Genomic DNA, 24258 nt, shown 5'->3' on the forward strand with positions numbered 1-24258 from the left:
ACTATCGAGTACTTATTGCCATTTTTTTTAATTTTGTTTGTGTACTGTTTTTATATTTATTAATAAAGTAATTTTTTTAGATGCAATGTTCTTGGTACGTTGTTCTTTCTGTATTGAATAGAATAGAATAGATGTAGTCCTGATAAGGAGTTTTGGTTTTTGGTTTCTTCACCAAGGCCTGTAATGCACTACTAGCCCATCTTCAGCAGATAGGCCTACATTAAATAGTATAGCTAATAGCGGTATTGAATAGAATAGATGTAGTACTGATAACGACTGTTGGTTTTAGGTTTCTGCAACAAGGCCTGTAATGCTAACTTTCCTTTCTTCAGTACCTCTCCCTACTCTGCTCACGTCACCGGGTCTTACATATCGTCACCGGGTCTTATATAGATTTGATGACGTGATGCAACCGGCCAATCACAGTAATGCCAGTAGCCAACATGAGTACAACATTATCATGATTGGCAGGCAATCCCCGCAAGCCTAGGGGCTGAAAAACAGCAGCGAAACTTGAAGGGCAGGGGACTCGAGCATGTGCACAAGCACCAGGGATACTGGATTGAGTAGCGAGCGTGCCCAGGCACCCCGATGCTTAATCGAGTGTTGAGCAGTGCCGAGCACGTTTGCTCATCACTAGAAACTACACTTCTTGAGGAATTCATCTAGCGGTGTAGTGAGCATTTTTAACCCTCTGGCAATTCACTGAATTGTATAACATTGGGCCGATTCAATGGGAAATTACAATTTTTTTTACTAAAATGTTACTGTCACGGGTATGTCAGAAGTGACAGACAGTCGCCCTGCAGTTGATTGCAGAAGATCTCTGCGTTTGGCATTACAGACATCTTCTTAGAAGAGAGGCTGTCTTTAGGACCCAGCGGCTACCTCCCTCTGGCTAATTAGTTCTCTGGCCTGGTTGTATAAATACCTGGTGTGTCTGAGAGGGAGGTGCCGGCTATATTCATTTCTACTTGTGAAGGCTTAGCAAGAGCAGTACTTTGTCCTCTCTGGAGCTTGAGGCCGAGTGCACATTTGGAGTCGTCTAAAGCTAAGTAATCTCCCCCTGTCTGTCTACCCTTGTTGTCAATAGAGTTTAGTGGAGATCGACTACTGCTTAGAACCCTTCTGTTTGTTTTTCCATCTTGTGTTTTGCAGTCACGTGACCACCTGCCTTTATATTCCACTTCCGCCCTCCTGGCTGTGCTGGACTTCAGTGTTTGACTGTTTCTCTAGCCAGGTGCTTCGGTGCCTTTCTCTGTCAGTTCGCTTGGTCCTTCTGGGACCTCTAGTACCTTTTTTGTCAGTTTGTCTTTTTGTGTTCTGCAACAACTTCTCTGTTTAGGAGGTGTCCCATTTTTGTCCCACTCCTTAGTTCTTTTAGGGACCCCTCCCCTTATGCTATAGGTCTTCGTTCAGACTAGCCGAGGACTAAGGCGGGTCTGTTCGCTAGGAACAGGCAGCCCGCTACATCGTAGGGATTCAGCTTAGTCTTACTGTAGGAACAGCTTTCCCCTATCTTTCCTTAGTACTTGTTGCAGATCATAACACTCATCTCCTCCCTTCACTAGCCTTAGCCATATGCAAGGGAAAGACAGGGGCGAGGCACGCGTGCGGCGATTGCTGAAGAGGCAATATAGGGACGGTAGTTGAGACAGGGTGACACTAGACCAGACTAGGAGGTCTCAACTTCCGACCGAGCATGTTTTGAAAAAGGAAAAAAAAAAAAAAGAAAAGAGAACTGACATTTTTTTTTTCTTTGTGTGTTTTTGGGCGTGGACCTTTTTTTTTTTTCCTTTCTCCCTTGGTATGGGTTCAGTTACAGAGCTTGCAGAGCGGCTGCACAGGCTGTTTCTGGAGGTGAATGACCTCCGCATTGAGGTACAACAGCAGCATCAGCGGCTACAGGTCGCCAATATGGGGGTCTCTGCAGGTAGGCCTGCCCAGCCTGAACCCAAGGTTGCCCTCCCGGACAGGTTTTCTGGAGGTAGGGACAAGTTTTTTGTATTCAAGGAGGCCTGCAAACTATATTTTAAACATCCCTATTCCTCTGGAAATGAGGAGCAACGGGTTGGAATTGTGATCTCTCTACTCCAGGGAGATCCTAAGTCCTGGGCGTTTTCTTTGCCGCAGGACTCGGTTTGTCTCCAGTCTGTGGAGGATTTTTTTGGGACTCTGGCCCTCATCTATGATGACCCTGACCGAATCGCCTTGGCTGAGTCTAGGCTACGTTGCCTTCTGCAGGGAAATCGGTCAGTGGAGACGTACAGTTCAGAATTCCGTAGATGGGCAAAGGATTCCAAATGGAATGACTCAGCCATTAGAAGTCAATTTTGTGAGGGGCTTACTGAAAGGTTGAAAATGCCTTGGCAGTATATGAAACCCCTCAGTTCTCGGAGGCAGCTATGTCATTGGCCATATGTCTTGATAGACGCCTTCGGGATAGACGGGTGAGACCACCTTCTCCAGGGTTTGTGTACCTCTGCCAGAAGAGTGGTCAGGAGGTAAACCAGTGCTGGGGGAGGTGGAAGAACCCATGCAGTTGGGGGGTGTCTCTGCGTCATACATCTCCCTGGAGATTCGCAAGAAAAAAGGCGCATTTTTTGAGGGAAAAAGGGACATTTTGTTGGGACCTGTCCATCGATTCCTAAACAAAAGGAGACTCGATTAACCCTTGGTAGTCTGGAGTTGGATAAACAAGCAGTGCATTTGTGGCCAAACTGCAGTTCACGCTTTGTCCTGACAGCAGAGGTGGTGCTAGAGAGCAAAACCGAGAAAATTTCTGTGTTTGTTGACAGTGGAGCCGGAGTCAGCATGGTGGATTCTGAGTTTGTGAAAACTCATGGTCTTGTTTGCTGTACTTTAGATAAACCTATTTCCATTTTTGCCATCGACTCGGCGCCACTTGCACAGAAAGCATTTACTCAGATTGTACATAATGTAAAACTGAGGATGGGGTCAGTTCATTGTGAAATAATTTCTTGCTACGTCCAGGACAATCTTCCTACATCGATTGTCTTGGGTATACCTTGGCTTGTTAAACATAATCCACTGGTGGATTGGCAAACCGGGGAGATTATTGAATGGGGAAATTACTGCCAGGAGAACTGTTTAGAGATTTCCCTTACTACTGTCTCTATGGAAATATTACCTGCTTTTCTATCTGGTTTTGAGGGCGTTTTTTCTGAGAAGGGGTGTCAGGATTTGCCTCCTCATCGTGCTTATGACTGTCCTATTAACCTGAAACCTGGAGCTAAACTACTGGAGTCCAGACTGTATAATCTTTCTGGTCCTGAGAGATGAGCTATGAAGGATTTCATTGCGGAAAGTGACATATCAGACCCTCATCTTCGCCCATTGCGGCAGGGTTCTTCTTTGTGAAGAAAAAAGATGGTGGTCTACGTCCCTGTTTATATTTCCGAGAATTACATCAAAGTACCATCCGTGATCCATACTGTACACTCTTCCTCTGATTCCCAGATTTGTTCAGCCAGGTTGTAGGAGCTAAGGTATTCTCCAATTTGGATTTAAGGGGAGACTACAGCCTGGTTAGAGTCAAAAAAGGGGACAAATGGAAGACAGCGTTCAATACCGCGGAAAGACATTTCGAGAGTTTGGTTAAGCCCTTTGGCTTGACCAATGCACCTGCGGTATTCCAGCATTTCAGAAATGTTATTTTCCATCATTTGGTGGGGAGATTTGTGGTGGTCTATCTGGACGATATTTTGGTTTACTCACCTGATTTTGAGACTCATCAGGGCCATGTTAAGCAGGTGCTCCAGATATTAAGGAATAACAAACTTTATGCCAAACTAGAAAAATGTGTTTTCGCTGTTCAGGAAGTGCAGTTTTTGGGGTACTTGTTGTCATCTTTGGGTTTTTGGATGGATCCGGAGAAGATCCGTGCAGTCCTTGACTGGGAACGTCCCAAGAACCTGAAGGCTCTACAACGTTTTCTGGGCTTTACTAATTTTTACTGGAAATTCATTCAAAATTACTCTGTTATTGTGAAACCCCTTACTGACATGACTAAGAAGGTGTCTGATTTTTCCAAATGGTCGCATGCTTCCCTCCAGGCTTTTTCTTCCTTAAAGAATCATTTTGCCACTGCACCTACACTCAGTCAACCAGATGTTTCTCAACCCTTTATTGTGGAGGTTGATGCGTCGGATGTCGGGGTTGGGGCTGTGTTGTCTCAGGGTTCGTCACCTAGTAAATGGCATCCATGCGCCTTCTTTTTAAAAAATTGTCTTCGGCTGAGAGAAATTATGACGTGTGTAATAGGGAACTTTTGGCTATCAAATTGGCGTTTGAGGAATGGCAACATTGGTTGGAGGGGGCTGTCCATCCTATTACTATTATTACTGGCCATAAGAGCCTGTCATATCTCCAGTCAGCTAAATGCCTCAACCCTAGGCAAGCCAGATGGTCCCTGTTTTTTTATTAGGTTCAATTTTGTTGTCACTTTTTGTCCAGGGGTCAAAAATGTCAAGGCTGATGCTTTGTCCCAGAGCTTCTCTGGTGGTGGTGACCATGAGAACTCTGCCCCGATATTACAGAATGGGGTGGTCATTTTGTCACTTTATCCTGAACTGGAGGGTGAGATGTTGGAGGCACATGGGGACGCCCCTGCCTCCTGCCCTTCAGGAAAGTTATTTGTACCATCTGATCAGCGGCGCAAAGTAATTAAGGAACATCATAACTCTGTGCTTGCCGGGCATCCAGGTGGTAAGGCAACCACGGACCTCCTCTCTCGTCGTTTTTGGTGGCCGGGGTTGCATCGGAGTGTGATTGAACAAGTAGCTGCTTGTAGTATTTGCGCGCGTTCTAAGGTTTCGCATACCCGTCCGTCTGATATTCTTCTTCCGCTACCTATCCCTAGTAGACCATGGACACACTTGTCCATGGAATTTATTACTGACCTACCAGTTTCTGCAGGCAAAATGGTGGTTTTCGTGGTAGTAGATAGGTTAAGTAAAATGGTTCACTTCGTCGCATTGCCTGCACTTCCAAATGCTAAGACATTTGCTCAGGTGTTCATAGATGAAATTGTGAAGCTTCACGGGGTTTCCTCAGATGTGGTGTCAGATCGAGGGACCCAGTTTGTTTCCATGTTCTGGAAGGCATTCTGTTCTCGACTGGGGGTGCAGCTGTCCTTTTCCTCTGCCTTCCACCATCAGTCGAATGTCGAGCGTGTCAATCAGAACTTGGAGACCTACCTCAGGTATTTCGTCTCCGAAAATCAGGAGGATTGAGCATCCTTCTTACCGCTGGCAGAATTTGCCATTAATAATCATCGGCAAGAATCCACTGGCAGGTCACCGTTCTTTGGTGCATACGGTTACCACCCACAGTTTGGTACCTTTAGTGGGGGAGGAGGTTGAGGTGTTCCTGGGGAGGAACGGTTTGCTTTGTCGCTCTCCTCGGTATGGCAGGGTGTTCTGAGTAATTTAAAGATCATGGGAGACAGGTATAAACGTATGGCGGACAGAAAACTCTTGCCTGGTCTGGACCTGAATGTGAATGACTGTGTGGTTGTCTGCCAGGAATATACGATTGAAAGTTCCTTTTTGGAATCTGGAACCTAGGTTTATTGGTCCCTATAAAATAACTGCCGTCATTAACCCAGCAGCGTTTCTTCTTGAAATTCCTCAGGCCCTTAAGGTTCACAATGTGTTCCACAGGTCCTTACTCAAAAAGTATGTGGAACCTCTTGAGCCCTGACCTCTACCACTGTCCCCAGTAATGGTTGATGGCAATCTGGAGTTCCAGATTTCAAGGATTGTAGATTCTTGTCTCCAACGTCGTTCTCTACAATACTTGGTGCACTGGAAAGGCTATGGTCCAGAGGAGAAGATGTGGGTTTCAGCATCAGAGGTGAACGCTCCGAGATTGGTTCACTCATTCCACACCTCTTTTCCTGAGAAACCCGGTCCTGAGTATCTGGAGGCCACTCGTAGAGGGGGGGGTACTGTCACGGGTATGTCAGAAGTGACAGAAAGTCACCCTGCAGATGGTTGCAGGAGATCTCTGCGTTTGGCATTACAGACATCTTCATAGATGAGAGGCTGTCTTTAGGACCCAGCGGCTACCTCCCTGTGGCTAATTAGCGCTCTGGCCTAGGTGTATAAATACCTGGTGTGTCTGAGAGGGAGGTGCCGGCTATATTAATTTCTACTTGTGAAGGCTTAGAAAGAGCAGTACTTCGTCCTCTCTGGAGCTTGTGGCCGAGTGCACATTTGGAGTCGTCTAAAGCTAAGCAATCTCCCCCTGTTTGTCTACTCTTGTTGTCTATAGAGTTTAGTGGAGATCGATTTGTGCTCATCTCCTCCCTTCCCTAGCCTTAGCCATATGCCAGAGAAAGACAGGGCGAGGCACGCGTGCGGCGATTGCTGAAGATGCAATATAGGGATGGTAGTTGAGACAGGGTGACACTAGACCAGACTAGGAGGTCTCAACTTCCACCCTTTCCCTAGTGTCTGGGTTCCCTTTCCCACTTCCCTCTGTCATGTACTAGTCTTTCCCACACCTGGCGTGACAGTTACTTTGGCCCCAAATTTTCAATTTTCAAAAATGGATAATAGGAGAAAATGAACCACAAAACATGTTACACAATTTCTCCTGAGTACGGTAGTACCTCATATGTTGTCAAAAACTACTTTTGAGGCACAGTGCAAAGCTCAGAAGGGAAGGAACACCATATTGTAGTGCGCATTTTGCTGGAATAGTTTGAGGGTGCCATGTCACTTTGGCAGAGCTCCTGAGGTGCTAGAACAGCAGAACTCCTCCATAAGTGACCTAATTTTAAGAAACCACACCTCTCAATGAATTCATCTAAAGGTGCAGTGATCATATTGACAACACAGGTGGGTCACAGAATTTTATACCATTGGGCGATGAAGAAAAAATAATGACATTTTTACCTCAAAAATATTGTTTTAGCCCCAGATTTTACATTGTCACATGGGGAAATAGGTAAAAATGGGTGAACATTTGTCACACAGTTTCTGCTGAACGTGGAAATACCCCATATGTGTCTGTACATTACTGCTTGACCATACGGCGTGACTCAGAACAGAAGGTGAGTTATTTGACTCTTGGAGAACAAATTTTAGTTCGAATAATTAGTGGACTTCCTATACAAACTTCATGGGTGTTTGCCAGAAACAAGCAGCAGTGAATGTTGCTGAGTGAAAATTGCAAATCTGCCATTGTAGTGCCTGTACATTGTAATGCCCATACAGTGTAGTACCTATACATTGTGCCCAGCGCAGCCTTCTGGAGACATGGACCTTGTAAATTTAAGCGGGCTCTCATCGCTACAGAAATGCCAAAGGTTGATGCTAACTTCAGTCTAGGCACACTGTCGGGCTCATAAGGGAGGGGGCATATGGATTTGGGAGCGCAGAATTTGCTGAATTTCTTTTGGGAGGTAAGGCGCCATAGCGTTTTTCCAGAGCCTTTGTACTACCAGTAACGTGGAAGCTCCTTATATTTCCATTGAGAGATGACGGACCTGAGTTGGGACTTGATTTTTATGTGGATTGAGTTGAAGCTTTTATTGGAAAAATTGTACATAACATTTTATATCACATTTATCCTGCATTCTACACTGAGCACTTACATCGGGGTTTCCATCTAAATCTCTGAATGATGTGATTCAAATGAAACCTCCGAGGGATACATTCACTGTAATGAGGCAGCAGAGTTACTCTGTACTCCGTCTAGCCTATGTTCAGCGATGCTCTTCTTTTCAGAGATAGAATCACAGAATCATAGAATGTTAGCGTTGGAAGGGACCTCCAGAGTCATTATGTCTAGCCCCCTGCTCAATGCAGGATTAACTAAACCATCTCAGACATATGTCTGTCCAGCCTCTGTTTGAAGACTTCCATTGAAGGAGAACTCACCACCTCTAGTGGAAGCCTGTTCCACTCATTGATCACCCTCACTGTCAAAAAACGTTTTCTAATATCTAATCTGTATCTTCTCCCTTTCAGTTTTATTTCATTGCTTCTCGTGTTTCCATGTGCATATGAGAATAAGAATTATCTCCCTACAATGTAATATCCCTTCAGATATTTGTAGACAGCTATTAAGTTTCCTCTTAGAGTTCTTTTTTGCAAGCTAAACATTCCCAGATCCTTAGCCGTTCCTTATAGGACATAGTTTGCAGTCCGCTCACCATCCTGGTAGCTTTTCTCTGAACTTGCTCCAGTTTTTCAATGTCTTTTTTAAAATGTGGTGCTAAAAAATTGGACACAGTATTCCAGATGGAGCCTGACGAAGAAGAAGACTCTATGCTTTTCTTAATACATCCCAGAACTGTGTTTGCCTCTTTTTGCTGCTGCATCACACTGTTGACTCATGTGCAGTCTGTGATCTATAATTTTTCTACATTTCTGTTGACGGAGCCATGTGAGGGATTATTGACAAGATTAAGTTTTTATTGGTACCATTTTAGATCACATAAGGTTTTTTGATCACATTACATTCCAATTTTTGAAGGCAGAATGAACAAACACCAGCAATTCAGGAATTGTGTTTTTTTTTGTTTTTTTTATGCCATTCACCGTGTGGTAAAAGTGATAAGACAACTTTATTTTTTGGATCAGTACAATTATCACATTTATATAATTTTTTTGATGTTTTGGCGCTTTTACACAATAAAAACTACTTGTTTTTGCATCGCTGTATTATGAGAGCTATAGCTTTTTTTTTTGCTGATGGAGCTGTACAGTGGTGTTTTTTTTTGCAGGAAAAGATGACGCTTTCAGAGATACCATTTTTATTTACATTCGACTTTTTGAACGCAGTTTATTCCATTTCTGTTCAGCGGTATGATGAAAAAACATAGTTTTTGGCACTATTTTGTGAGGTTTTTGGGGTTTTTTTGACGGTGTTCACTGAAGAGGTTAACTAGTGGGACAGTTTAATAGGTCAGGTCAATCCGGACACGGCAATACCAAATATGTGTACTTTATTTATTTTTTGTTTTACATAAATATATGTATTTATTGGATTAATATTTTTTTCATTTTTCTTTGTTCTTGATTTTGTAATTTTTTTTATATTTTTAGAATTTTTTAAATCTTTTTTTTTACTTTTTGACCTTGTACCAGGATGAGACATCAACTTTCCCTGCCCTGATCGCTGATCTAATACTCTGCAGTGCTTTTGCATTGCAGGGCATTAGATCAGCGTCTCTCTTAAGGGAAAAGGCAACTCAGCTCCTGCTCTGAGCAAGAGCTTATAGGCCACCGTACCTGGGTGACCCCGGGGCCATCTTTTGGCCCGGTGTCACCATGGAGATCATCAGCACAACTCGTTTGCAATCGTGTTGTGCCGATCGGATGGAGCTTTTAAGTGATCAGCAGCAATAAAGGAGGGGCTATTAAATGATCAGCAGCAGTTATCATGTTGGCGCTCTCTGCAGGGTTCATTCACCCTCCATTATTCACAGATAAAGTCAACATTTAAAAGTATTCCCTATATTATATATTACTGTAAAACTATTAAAAAATGTACACTTTTGGATTTCTACAATTTGATAACAAATGTAATGGAAAAAGTATGTTTGTTTTTTTGGGGTGTGTGGGTGGAGTGGTGGGGCTGATTATTAGATATACAGGTTTGAATTGTTTGAGTATGTTTACTACCGTAGGAGAAAGGGTAGAGGGGATGTGAAATGTAGGAGAACAAAATAATGGGTATGTCGAACCCCAAATTACCTAATCCTTGCTTTTTTAAATTTTTATTACGAATAGTATGTTCATGCAATGTGTCTTTTTTATGTCTCCTGAAAGTTGCCGTGTGTGGACGAAGTGGCAGTTACTCTATGAGTTTGGACAAGTGACAAGAAAAAATGGGCTTAGTAAAGATAAAGTGTACAATTTGCCAATTTTTATTAGCAAGTTTTAGATTTTTGTTTTCTACCGGTCTGAAATGTATACATCTTAAATTCCCACTGATAAAGTGTCCCCATTGTGTACTGGCTGCATTATTCTAAATTACCAAAATGTAAATAAATTATGCAGAGAGGAAAAGAACAGGAACCATAGTGCCACCTATTGGAAGTAGTAATCCTAAAAGTTGATATTGACATTTTAAAGGGCCTCAGGATAAGAAGCCAAACCAAAAACTAAATATGACCCTCATCAGTTGAAAACAGATGAGCTGCTTTGGCTGTTTGAGAGACTTCTGACAGTGTAAGGAGAAAAGTTTCTCCTGGAGGTGTGAAGTGTCCATGTAGTGAGTGATAAATCCCAGATTGAGTGTTAGATTGAGTCTTATAGTCAAAGATGTGAACATCTCTTATCAGCTTGAATTCCCAGAGTTTTCTCTCTCTGGCATCCTTAAAATGACCTTTAAATATTAAGATTTTTAAATTTGTCATACTGTGTTCATGTCCAAAGAAATTTTTTCACACAGGTGTGTCCAGCTCAATCCTTAGGCTATGTTCACACATGTTTTTTTTTTATGTCACAAATCTGCAGCAAAACTGATCTCTGGCAAGAAATCAGCTGTGTCAAAAAAGCAGGTTTTGCTGTGTTTTTTTCCAGTGTTTTTTTACTGTCCTTCTGAGTCTATTTTTGCATGTACAGAAAGTTCTGTGAAAAAAAAGAACCCCATTCTATTTTGCCATCAAAAACGCTGATGCAAATTTTGCTGCGTTTTTGATGCATTTTTTCAGCGGTTTTTTTTTCACCATCCATTACTTCCTATGGGTGCATTTTTTACTGTTACAGAGGAACCGACTCCATTTTCCACTTTTTAGCTATCAAGAATCTGGCTAGGAATAAGATTCTCCCCAATTAGGTTATGTGAACAGACATTTTTTTAGGCAGATATGCTAAATAAATGCTAAAATCAAAGGAACATATGCATTTCAATGTAAAAACAACTTGCTGTTCATATGTTCAGACTTTTGAGCTTCTGTTAACTGCTTCAGGTTTCCAAAACACAAAGTGGTTAAACGACCACAAAGATGCCAAAAAAAGATGCTCCAGGACAAGAGATGTCAACTGTCATGAACAGTCTTTCTCTAGAAATACTCAGTGGGTTAACAAGCCTCTAAAATACATTGTGTGCACATGTCCTAACAGTATTTTATTATTTTGCACTGATGTCCCTACGCCTCTAAATAGTAAACAAATATTAGAATCTTAATCAATTGTTATTTCTAGCACTTTGTTTATCTTATATGTAATACCTGCAAAATATCTATATACCGTAGCTTAGGAGACTTCCAAAACAGGTGTAACATTTCTTCATTATTATCGTCACATTTTTGGCATTTGGCTGAATCTCTAATCTATTCATCTCTAATTTCATGCATACATCTTCGGGTCAGATAAAGATGATTGATAAAATAGATTTGAGATACTTTATATGAAGTCTTCAAGGAAATTAGAGGAATCTCTGGAAGAAAAATAGACAATTCTTTGCGATACTACCTACCCAGCTCCTCTTCCAAACTTTTTCATTTGTTCCTTTTTGATTTACCTTCACCTTTCCATTTAAGCACTGCCACATATGATCTAGATATAAATAGTTTAATTTTAGTATCTTTTCTAACTGTATTTAATTCCAAAAAAAGAGGTATGGACTAGTATGCCTTTTTTATGACTTACTTAATGCGCTTCGGGTTGTAAAATATTTATAAAACTATTGGAGATACCATATTCATGTACCGTGACGTGGCGGGATAGCTTGTACATTATTTTGATCAAAATTATGTTAACTAAATACCCTTTTTTATTTATTATTATTTTTGCACTGTGCGATTTATCTATCTACTTCCAGTTATTTGGGTATTTTTCTTGTCTTTGGTTTTTCTCTGTCTAATGGCCTTATGTGAACATGCATTTACATTTTGCATGCACATCAATTTACGTTTCAGTTCAGACCTCCAGGTTTCTTTGTAGTTCAGTGTGCTTTAGTGCATATAAAAGGGTGTGGCCGCCCTTTGTCTGAGCTGAGTCGCTTATTCTGCCTCGGGTCGATGCTTATACTAAGGATCCAGTCTCTCTGCCCTTTTCCATATGTATGCCACTTGACAGATGGTAAGGTTTTTAATATTAGAGTTAGGACTGTCCCATAAGGGTTGCCGTGACGTGGCGGGATAGCATTTACGTTATTTTGATCAAAATTATGTTAACTAAATACCCTTTATTATTTATTATTATTATTTTTGCACTGTGCGATCTATCCATTTACTTCCAGTTATTTGGGTATTTTTCTTGTCTTTGGTTTTTCTCATGTACCAACTTGTGGAATTATGTAATGGTACCATTTTGTATTATTGTATTCCATGGCTGAAGAAGCTCTCTTAAGAGTTACCAAAATCCACGTATAGTCCCTGTCACAGTTGCAACCCTATTCAATGTTGGCTCTAAAGTTATTAAAAAAGAAATGGCTAAAAACAAATAGAACATTTACCAATTTCACAAAATTGAAAAAGTCAGTTATTTAAATGCATTAATGTCTTGTATTGGGGCATTTCTCTCCGAAACTAAACACATTTTTTTCATTTAGGTTACACAATGAACTTCAATGAGATGACATATGTGATAGTCCATTTCACAAAGCTATAAGAATAATATTTGTAGTATGTATTGAAAGTTAGTTTTCTCGTAAAACGTTAGTCTGTCAAAGCTAAGCACTACTGAATGTGGACTGTAAAATTACCGAAAACCACAATTCTCCAGGTGGTTGTTATGTCTAAATTAAAAACATTCCTTACAGTTAAGATCAATGTCTCACCACCTCATTTCCTTTACTTTCAGAAAGGTCTTTTACATAATATATTTTCCAATAAAATATGTCACTATAAAGTAATAAACAGCTGTAACACTGAACAGAACTTCGTTTTTAGTACAAAGTCAACACTGTTATTTCAGTAAGACTCACACAAAATTGCTGGGTACTTTTGAAACTGTGTGTATGGTGTTGTAAAGGAACTATAAAACCAACCATCTATATCCACACTCGATTTTCTCACCTTTACACAATCCCATAAATCTGTCGTAAGGAGTCTGTAGAAAATGTGTGTAAAAGAGTTAAACATTTGTACATTGGCTTTTTTCAGTTTAACCATACCTCATAGTGATATAAAGGAAAGAAATAGGCCAGAATGAGGATCTCATAGAATTACGCTATGGTCACACTAGGCATTTTTTCAGCGTTTCAAATTTTCAGCTGCGTTTTACAGTACAAGCAAAGTCTATGAGATTTCAGAAATCTCATGCACACACATTGTTTTTTGTGTCATCAGTATTTTATGCTTTGCATGTTTTTTTGCACAATAGAGCATGTCACTTCTTTCTACGGTTTTGCAGCGTTTTTCACCCATTGAAAGTAATGGGCTGTGAAAAACGCAGGTATCAAGTTTTGCTGCGTTTTTTGTGCCAAAACCCTTATAAAGCCTAATAAGTAATTTTTTTTCACTGAACTTTAACAGCAAGCATAAAGAGACAAATCGACAGTGAAACAAATGCAGCAAAAAAACACAAGCTTCCTGTCTGCCAAGAGATCAGGTTTTGCTGCAGAAAAAAAAATGCTGAAAAAATGCATAGTGTGAACATACCCTTATAGTGAGAGCTTGTGACAGTTACCTTTGACTTCCAGTCAGTAAGAAGACGTGGTCACAAGATGGCGGCACGGGACCGGAGCGGCGTCAGGAAGAACTAAAGCTGGTAAGTATACTGTAATACTAGGCTCAGGGAACGTACATTAGGGACACCATTTAGGGACTCCAGCGCTGAAATAAAAAAAATAAAATGTTGGAGTGGTGCTTGCTGCTTGCACATTGCAGTGTATAGGAGAAGCTTTGCAGTATCTATAATATAATCCTGGGAGCGTACCTCTGTCCAAAGCCTTTATAGACTGCGTTCCTCTGGATTCCACAGAGGAACGCATCCACATCCTAAATGAAAATGAGGATTGTGGCCCAGGAGATCGCGGTATGCGCTCAGTGCTTAATCTCTGGCACAACAACTTACCTATCCGGGATTGCCGCAGGGTCTCTTCGGGCCGAGGGCCGGAGGCCAGGAGTTGAATCCACCGTCGGAAAAGGCGCATGCGCATAGCACGCTTCCGGCGCCGTTTTACTGAAGACACACTTGCAGTGTGGGCAACAAAATGGCGCCAGAAAGTGCGGACTGCGCAGGCGCTGATTCCGGCGCCACAATCCCGCAGCAGCACATGACAGAATGGGGACGCAGGATTGGAGCAGCACATGACAGAATGGGGACGCAGGATGGCAGCAGCACATGACAGAATGGGGGCGCAGGATGGCAGCAGCACATGACAGAATGGGGGCGCAGGATGGCAGCAGCACATGACAGAATGGGGGGCAGGATGGGAGCAGCACATTACAGAATGGGGGCACAGGATGGCAGCAGCACATGACAGGATGGGGGCGCAAGATGGGAGCAGCACATGACAGAATGGAGGCGCAGGATGGCAGCAGCACATGACAGGATGGGGGCGCAAGATGGGAGCAGCACATGACAGAATGGGGGCGCAGGATGGCAGCAGCACATGACAGGATGGGGGCGCAAGATGGGAGCAGCACATTACAGAATGGGGGCGCAGGATCGCAGCAGCACATGACAGGATGGGGGCGCAAGATGGCAGCAGCACATGACAGAATGGAGGCGCAGGATGGCAGCAGCACATTACAGAATGGGGACGCAGGAAGGCAGCAGCACATGACAGAATGGGGGCGCAGGATGGCAGCAGCACATGACAGAATGGGGGGCAGGATGGGAGCAGCACATTACAGAATGGGGGCACAGGATGGCAGCAGCACAAGACAGGATGGGGGCGCAAGATGGAAGCAGCACATGACATAATGGGGGCGCAGGATGGCAGCAGCACATGACAGGATGGGGGCGCAGGATGGCAGCAGCACATGACAAGATGAGGGCGCAGGATGGGGGTAGCACATCACAGGATGGGAGCGCAGGATGGCAGCAGCACATACCAGGATGGAGACCATATACCAATAGAAATGCTCGCCACCCGGGCGAAGAACGGGTTCAATAGCTAGTCATTTATAATGGACTGAGGCAAAATGGGAAACTGTTCAGTGGGCGGATAAATCAAAATGTGAAATTCTTTATGGAAACCGTGGATGTCGTGTCCTGCAGACTGAAGAGGAGAAGGACCATCCAGCTTGTTATCAGCACACAATTCCTGCATCTCTGATGGTATGGGGACATAAATGCCTATGGAATGGGCAGCTGACACATGAAAAGCACCATAAATGCCAAAACTCCAGCAATTGTCTCCTCACTTCCCGAACATTTATAGACTTTTGTAAGAAGAAGAGGGGATGCTACACAATGGTGAACATGGACCAGGCTCAACTTTTTTGAGATGATTTGCTGCCAGCAATTTCTAACTGGACATTTTTCAATTTATTTTGAAAAAAAGAACTCAATGTTTATTCTCTGATCTGTGTCCTATGGTCTGTTGTGAATAGTATATGGCTACAGGAGATATTCAGATCATTGCATTCTTGTTTCCTCCATACTCTCATAGGGAGAAAGATCATTAGTCATATGATCTCACCAAAGGTCCTTCTGGACATCCAACTTCAGAAACTGCACTGATAATGCAGGACTGTCATTGTCTGTGCAGTTTGTGGCTTATAAATGCTGGGGGCCAGAGGTGTACCTACAGGTTCAGCACAGGGGAAGACAAAACATTTGAGTGGGCCCCTAGCCTAGGTAACCTTGTGTACAACTATAGTGGTGCACTCTATTCATATTGGGTGAAGGGGAACCTAAGCAGATGACTACTGTTACTAAACATAAAACTCACTATATAAAAACCAAGACCGATATATATATATATATATATATATAATATATATATACAGTTATATGAAAAAGTTTGGGCACCCCTATTAATCTTAAGCTTAATGTTTTATAAAAATTGGTGTTTTTGCAACAGCTATTTCAGTTTGATATATGTAATAACTGTTGGACGCAGTAATGTTTCTGCCTTGAAATGAGGTTTATTGTACTAACAGAAAATGTGCAATCTGCATTCAAACAAAATTTGACAGGTGCATAAGTATGGGCACCTCACCAGAAATGTGACATTAATATTTAGTAGATCCTCCTTTTGCAAAAAGAACAGCCTCTAGTCGCTTTCTGTAGCTTTTAATGATTTCCTGGATCCTGGATGAAGGTATTTTTGACCATTCCTCTTTACAAAACAATTCCAGTTCAGTTAAGTTTGATGGTCGCCGAGCATGGACAGCCCTCTTCAAATGATCCCACAGATGTTCAATGATATTCAGGCCTGGGGACTGGGATAGCCATTCCAGAACATTGTAATTGTTCCTCTGCATGAATGCCTGAGTAGATTTGGAGCGGTGTTTTGGATCATTGTCTTGCTGAAAGATCCATCCCCTGCGTAACTTCAACTTTGTCACTGATTCTTGAACATTATTGTCAAAAATCTGCTGATACTGAGTGGAATCCATGCGTCCCTCAACTTTAACAAGATTCCCGATGCCGGCATTGGCCACACAGCCCCAAAACATGATGGAACCTCCACCAAATTTTACTGTGGGTAGCAAGTGTTTTTCTTGGAATGCTGTGTTTTTTTGCCGCCATGCACAATGCCTTTTTGTATGACCAAACAACTCAATCTTGGTTTCATCAGTCCACAGGACCTTCTTCCAAAAAGAAATTGGCTTCTCCAAATGTGCTTTTGCATACCTCAGCCGACTCTGTTTGTGGCGTGCTTGCAGAAACGGCTTCTTTCGCATCACTCTCCCATACAGCTTCTCCTTGTGCAAAGTGCGTTGTATAGTTGACCGATGCACAGTAACACCATCTGCAGCAAGTTGATGCTGCAGCTCTCTGGAGGTGGTCTGAGGATTGTCCTTGACTGATCTCACCATTCTTCTTCTCTGCCCTTCTGATGTTTTTCTTGGCCTGCCACTTCTGGCCTTAACAAGAACTGTCCCTGTGTTCTTCCATTTCCTTACTATGTTCCTCACAGTAGAAACTGACAAGTTAAATCTCTGAGACTGCTTTTTGTATCCTTCCCCTGAACAACTATGTTGAATAATCTTTGTTTTCAGATCATTTGGCAGTTGTTTTGAGGAGCCCATGATGCCACTCTTCAGAGGAGATTCAAACAGGAGAACAACTTGCAAGTGGCCACTTTAAGTAGCTTTTCTCATGATTGCAATTTTTATAAAACATTAAGCTTAAGATTAATAGGGGTGCCCAAACTTTTTCATATAACTGTGTGTATATATATATATATATATATATATATACATATACAGTACAGACCAAAAGTTTGGATACACCTTCTCATTTAAAGATTTTTCTGTATTTTCATTACTATGAAAATTGTACATTCACACTGAAGGCATCAAAACTATGAATTAACACATGTGGAATTATATACTTAACAAAAAAGTGTGAAACAACGGAAAATATGTCTTATATTCTAGGTTCTTCAAAGTAGCCACCTTTTGCTTTGATGACTGCTTTGCACACTCTTGGCATTCTCTTGATGAGCTTCAAGAGGTAGTCACCAGAAATGGTCTTCCAACAATCTTGAAGGAGTTCCCAGAGATGCTTAGAACTTGTTGGTCCTTTTGCCTTCACTCTGCGGTCCAGCTCACCCCAAACCATCTCGATTGGGTTCATGTCTGGTGACTGTGGAGGCCAGGTCATCTGGCGTAGCACCCCATCACTCTCCTTCTTGGTCAAATAGCCCTTACACAGCCTGGAGGTGTGTTTGGAGTCATTTTCCTGTTGAAAAATAAATGATGGTACAACTAAATGCAAACCGGATGGAATAGCATGCCGCTGCAAGATGCTGTGGTAGCCATGCTGGTTCAGTATGCCTTCAATTTTGAATAAATCCCCAACAGTGTCACCAGCAAAGCACCCCCACACCATTACACCTCCTCCTTCATGCTTCACGGTGGGAACCAGGCATGTAGAGTCCATCCGTTCACCTTTTCTGCGTCACACAAAGACACGGTGGTTGGAACCAAAGATCTCAAATTTGGACTCATCAGATCAAAGCACAGATTTCCACTGGTCTAATGTCCATTCCTTGTGTTCTTTAGCCCAAATAAGTCTCTTCTGCTTGTTTCCTGTCCTTAGCAGTGGTTTCCTAGCAGGTATTTTACCATGAAGGCCTGCTGCACAAAGTCTCCTCTTAACAGTTGTTGTAGAAATGTGTCTGCTGCTAGAACTCTGTGTGGCATTGACCTGGTCTCTAATCTGAGCTGCTGTTAACATGCGATTTCTGAGGCTGGTGACTCGGATAAACTTATCCTCAGAAGCAGAGTTGACTCTTGGTCTTCCTTTCCTGGGGCAATCCTCATGTGAGCTAGTTTCTTTGTAGCGCTTGATGGTTTTTGCAACTGCACTTGGGGACACTTTCAAAGTTTTCCCAATTTTTCGGACTGACTGACCTTCATTTCTTAAAGTAATGCTGGCCACTCGTTTTTCTTTACTCAGCTGCTTTTTTCTTGCCATAATACAAATTCTAACAGTCTATTCAGTAGGACTATCAGCTGTGTATCCACCTGACTTCTGCACAACACAACTGATGGTCCCAACCCCATTTATAAGGCAAGAAATCCTACTTATTAAACCTGACAGGGCACACCTGTGAAGTGAAAACCATTTCCGGTGACTACCTCTTGAAGCTCATCAAGAGAATGCCAAGAGTGTGCAAAGCAGTCATCAAAGCAAAAGGTGGCTACTTTGAAGAACCTAGAATATAAGACATATTTTCCGTTGTTTCACACTTTTTTGTTAAGTATATAATTCCACATGTGTTAATTCATAGTTTTGATGCCTTCAGTGTGAATGTACAATTTTCATAGTCATGAAAATCCAGAAAAATCTTTAAATGAGAAGGTGTGTCCAAACTTTTGGTCTGTACAGTATATAGTGAGCATACATTGTAAGATACCAGCTCTGAAGAACACATAAGAGATTACAGTTCCATTTACATCCACAACCACAACTCGTTTATGTTATGTTATGCACCTGTCCCGGATTCATGCCTTGCTTCCCTCACCCTGGTCTGCTAGACTGTGTTGTGCTCCACATCGGACCTTGCAGATTACCCACCGTGATCCCATGTGAGCTTGTGCCCGGGTCTATATATGGCTCACCAAGACACACATCTGTGTCTTGGTATTAAGACTTCAGTGTTAATAAGACTCTGACTGGCTTGATACACCTTTTTCTGCTCAGCTGAGTAAGCAGTCTCCTGAATGCCTCCCACCTGCCTGCAGTTTTCAGCATCATGCCTGCTTGCGTGCAGCCTCCTGGATATATCCCACCTGCCAGCGGTTTCCAGCATCCTGTCCGTTTGCATGTGGTCTAAATTATCCTGCCTGCCTGTGGTCTCCTGGATGTCTCCTGCCTGCCAGCAGTATCCTGCCTACTTGCCTGTGGTTTCCATCATCCCTCCTGCCTGTGTGGCCCCAGGACATCCCCCGCCTGCTAACGGTTTCCAGCACCCTGCCTGCAGTGCCTTGAAGGTCTCCTGCCTACCAGCGATTTCCAGAATCCCGCCTGTTTGCCTGTGGTCTCCTGGACGTCTCCTGCCTGCCTGCGGTTTCCAGCCTGCCACCTGTTTTCCTGTAGTTTCCAGTCCCTCAGATGTCCGTGTGCCTAGTTGCTGCACCGACGCCCGTATCCCGTGTGCCTACCCAGTCCTTGGGCTTGGAGGATCCATCTCACCTGATGAATCCAACAAAATACCAAGACCATGAATCCCAAATGTGCAGCAGTGACAACACCGTTGCCGTGGAATATGGATGAGTTGCTTGGACTTGTAGTGCAACTGTCTGTAAGCCAACATGAGCTTGTCCAGGCTGTGCAAAACCTCTTAGCCTGTATGGACACAATGCCTCAGACTCCTGCAGTTTCTCCACCAGTCCTTCAACACCTACCAAACCCTAATCAGCAATATTCTGCTTGGGAAACGGCTGTACATTTTCCTATGCCTGCACGATTTAATGGTGATCCTAAAGCATGCCGGGGTTTTGTCAATCAATGCCCCATAAACTTTGAATTATGCCCTCATCATTTATCTCTTCTTACTGGTGTAAAGTGGCATATATTTTTTTGCTATTGTCTTGCGATGCTTTGGCATGGGCTGCACCACTTTGGGAATGGGACGACCCCATGATACATTCTCTACCATCCATAATAGCTGCCTCTTTAGCTGCCTCTGCCTGGACGTTCCTCAGAGCTCCACCGTAAAATGTGTCCTGGCAGTAAATTCTCTTTTCCATCTTGAACTGTGTATGGATCATTTTCTCAGCCTCTTTTTGCTGCTCACTGCAGATATCTTCTAGCTTTTCCTTAAGAATTATGTGAAAAAGACAATTAAAATGACTGTGAAGGATCTATCAACAAGGGTATCAAAACCTATAAATAACTCACCAAAATTTTTTACTATTAGAAAATAGCAAAAAAAAAATAAATATAATTGTATTAATTACAATTAATTATATACAGAAAATTTGAAGAAAAAAAAATAAAAACACCCCATAAAACCCGAAAAAAGAATAGGCAGTGTGGTCAATGGTATATCACATCATGGCAAAAAAAACTATAATAATTAAAAAATACAATTATTTGATCAAAACAAAAAGGGGGATTTCTAATTCTGAACAGACCAGAAACATGATTATATGAGTAAATAATATGATCATCATAATAAAAAATCTAAATTCATACAACAATGACCCGTCACTAAAGCTCAGAAGAAACAGAATAATAAATATAAATAAATAAATAAGAACAAATACCACAAGGAAAACCCTCACAGACACTGTTTATATTAAAGTGCAGTAGTGCAAAAGCAACAATACCCACCAACAGACACCATTATTATTGTGCCAAATATTGGACCACATAGCCCAGTACTCCAACGAGCGTTTCGCGTTTAGCTTCTTCAGGGAGTACTGGGGAAATGTCACAAGCCATCTTAAATAGCAGTTCCTTCCTTATAGCTCACCTGTGCATAATGGGTGCGTGAGCTGCCAGTTGCGGGCATCGCTCGCAGTGCCTGGCATCCCAGAAACCACACTGCGCAAGCCCAATATAGAGTTGAAAAAAAAAATTACATCATTCCCCGGCAGGAAATCTCCTGGACCTCATAAATTTCGACTGGATTAACATTAATATTAACTAATCTGATATTAATGGCCTATCCTAACAATTTTTATTTTGCAAGATGGAAATTGCAAGACAGTTTTCATAATCAATTTGACTTATTTTAGAGAATTTCGCAAATGATAAAACAGAAATACTAATTGTACAGTTGGACTTCTGTAACGATCTTAATAATGGGTGAAATACCAGTACCAACTACCTATAACGGTCCAGAAATGTAGTGAAGCTCATGTTTTACTACAACGTATAACAAAGTTGTACGACTAAACAGTGCTTCCCAATGGTGGATTGTAATCTGGCTGATCTGTGATAAATTTGAGTCATAAGGGAGGAGCTTTCCCCTTAATCTTTCCTTATCTTCCTTTTTTAATTTCCCTTTATCCCTTTAATTATATACATTTTTTAATTTCCCATAATCCCTACTAAAGTATAATTCCTTATTTCCCTATTCACACTTAATCTTTCCCTACCCTTTTTTTCTGTTTAACTCTTATCCCTTTAATTGTTATCACCTTATTCTCTTTGTTTTTACCTTCCATTTTATCACTTTCCCCACTGTACCCTTTTAATATTATTTCCTTATTACTTCCACCTTCCCTTATATTTTCACACTTCCCATTTTTACTTTCGTGTTAATCCCTTTAAATTTTGTAAATTAATTTAAAAAAGGGAAGAGCTTTCTGATTGTCAATTCATAGTAAGTCCCAGCATGCCCAGCAGTCAGTAATTGGGGGAACCAAAGAGCAAGTGATAAATGTGCCTATAAAGCCACCACTAAAGAAATTACATTCAAATGAAAGGACATGCTAGAAGAAAGGCAGGTAGTTAGATTGCGAAAATGGAAAGATGCTTGGATTGTAAAGGGTCTGAGTTTCAGGCAATTGACCAAAACAAATAATAACAGGGTGTTTGACATTTCCATCCCCAAAAAAGTCATTTTTCCACGATCTTTTGTCAGTGACTTCTGGGATTTTTTCTTACCTGTGACTTCCTTCAGCTTCTTGATGGCTGGGCTCCTCAAATTGTTTGATTTTGGCATTTTGCAGTGTTTTCAAGTTGATAAATCCTATAAATTCCCAGTCACAGTGTTATTGACAAATGTGGTATTCTCTGTTAGGCGCTTGTACTAGGTTATTGTTTCTAATGAAATTACAAAAAAAAGAAAGTTAAAAATCCAAATAAAGTTTTAAAATATATACATAAAAAATAAAAAAGTAATGAAGTTTAAATAAGCCCCATTTTTCCCAGTTTAAATATAACAAAATAAAATGGTATTAATAATAAAAATAAATATAATTGGTATCGCAGCATCTATAAATGTCTGACTTGTCAAAATATAAAATTATTTAAAACATAACCTTGAATGCTAAAAAAAAAGAAACATCTTCATTTTTAAAGGGTTTGTTAGAGCTATTGGCAAAGAAACATGTGAACGTCTTTAGGATTTATAAGGAATGCTTATGCTTATACACTGTGACAAAACTGCAGCAGTGAGAACATTTGGCTACTGATTAATAAGTACAGTGACTAACGAATGATGTGGGATCATTATTATCTTTATGTACCAATTAAGGTGGAACAATCCCATAATCCAAACCAGTAATGTAGCAACCTGGTGGACAGAAGGGGTGGTTGCCCCGGGCCCTGAGCTCAGAGGGGCCCACAAAGAGCTACAGATACCCTTAACTGTATCGGCATGCGCAGGGTCAAAAATAGCCAGTTATTGCTCTTATTTTATTCCCTGTTGATTCCCTAAAGATAAATCCATCATACAGTTCCAAAAGGATTGACTTTTTTTTAAAGTTAATTTTTATGAACTTTACCAAGGGCATATCATTAACTCAAAACTGCAAACACTGATTACACAAGAACCACAAGACGGATTTCTTCACCTCAGGTATCATATTAATCAGTGCAGCAGCAGCTTCAACGTGACACTGCCCGTAGTTTACTTAGCAAAATCCTGCTGACCGGTTTTCTTTAAGTTTACATGTGGGCAGTGTGGTAAAATAATAAGAGCACAGAAAACCTACTGATTCCCCTGCGCTCCTCAATTCTGCTGGCTGTGCTCCCCTCAGGTCTCTCCTTCTGTTTCTGGCATGGTCAGGGTTTGACAGCTGCAGACAATCGCTGTGAGCCCCTGTTGGCAATAATCAATCCAGAAGCCACATAAAAGGTGACTAATGAATCTGCAGGAGATAAGACCGGGGTGAGGCTTTCATGAGAATGGACAGGTCTGGTGGTGATAATAATGTTTGCGGGGAACGGTCTAAACTGGGGAGAAGAAGGGATTACTGGAGGGATCACTGCTGTACAGTCTTAGTACAGGTTGTGCAGATGATTTTGGTAAGTACTGCAGGAGTCCTCCCACAATCATCTGCTATTACAGGAGGAAAACTCTCCAGGGAAAGATAAGTGTTAACTGCAGGAGGGTAAATGACCTTCAAACGCTTGAGTATCTTTGCACTCAGTAATAAATTGAGGACCTGAAGGTAAAAACCCTCTTCTATTACCTCTATTTGCTCTAATAAGGCAGGAAACTTTGATACTTACTTTGAGGGATGTTTTCTTTCTTTGCTGCTTCTGCTGCTAAAGAAAGATAAGAATTTATTATTAATAAACTCATTAAAAGAGAAAACGTAGAGGAGATCCTAGTGCCTGCAACAGCCCCTCCTCCACCCCTGGAGCACTCTATGCAAGCAGGGATAAACCACTAGAGGGCGTTCACCACAGACTGATTTATTATACAGTTTAATGGGAGCTGTATAAATCCCTATGCAGTGAGCGCCCTCTAGAGGCAGAAACATATCAACTTAAGGTAAGCCATCACTCACTTGTTCCTCTGCCATAGTTTTATAATCAGATGTAGCAAGTGTTAGATACAATGAGAAACGTTATGTCTGCAGGTCTAGGATATTCTTATTCATACACATGATGCAATGTGTCACTCTGTTTCCATAGTGACAACCAATCACACTGCTGGGTTTTTCTTAGTGCTATTGTTCATTTAAGTGGCCCAGTAACTATATAAAATTTACTAGGAGGTAGAGAAGTGATCAGAGAT

At 41.7% G+C, this 24258-nt stretch overlaps 1 long non-coding RNA gene across 1 annotated transcript; it reads right to left on the reverse strand.

Moving 5' to 3' along the window:
* Window positions 1-19484: 19484 nt before the first annotated feature.
* LOC141253012 (uncharacterized) lies at window positions 19485-23885 on the reverse strand. The gene is made up of 3 exons (XR_012314193.1): window positions 23748-23885; window positions 22176-22334; window positions 19485-20377 (listed from the first exon to the last, which is right to left on the reverse strand). It is a non-coding gene; the product is annotated as an uncharacterized lncRNA (long non-coding RNA).
* Window positions 23886-24258: the final 373 nt, after the last annotated feature.

This window comes from Phyllobates terribilis, unplaced genomic scaffold, assembly GCF_046119375.1.
Source record: "Phyllobates terribilis strain yellow unplaced genomic scaffold, ASM4611937v1 Scaffold_2__4_contigs__length_985480577, whole genome shotgun sequence".
NCBI lineage: Eukaryota > Metazoa > Chordata > Amphibia > Anura > Dendrobatidae > Phyllobates > Phyllobates terribilis.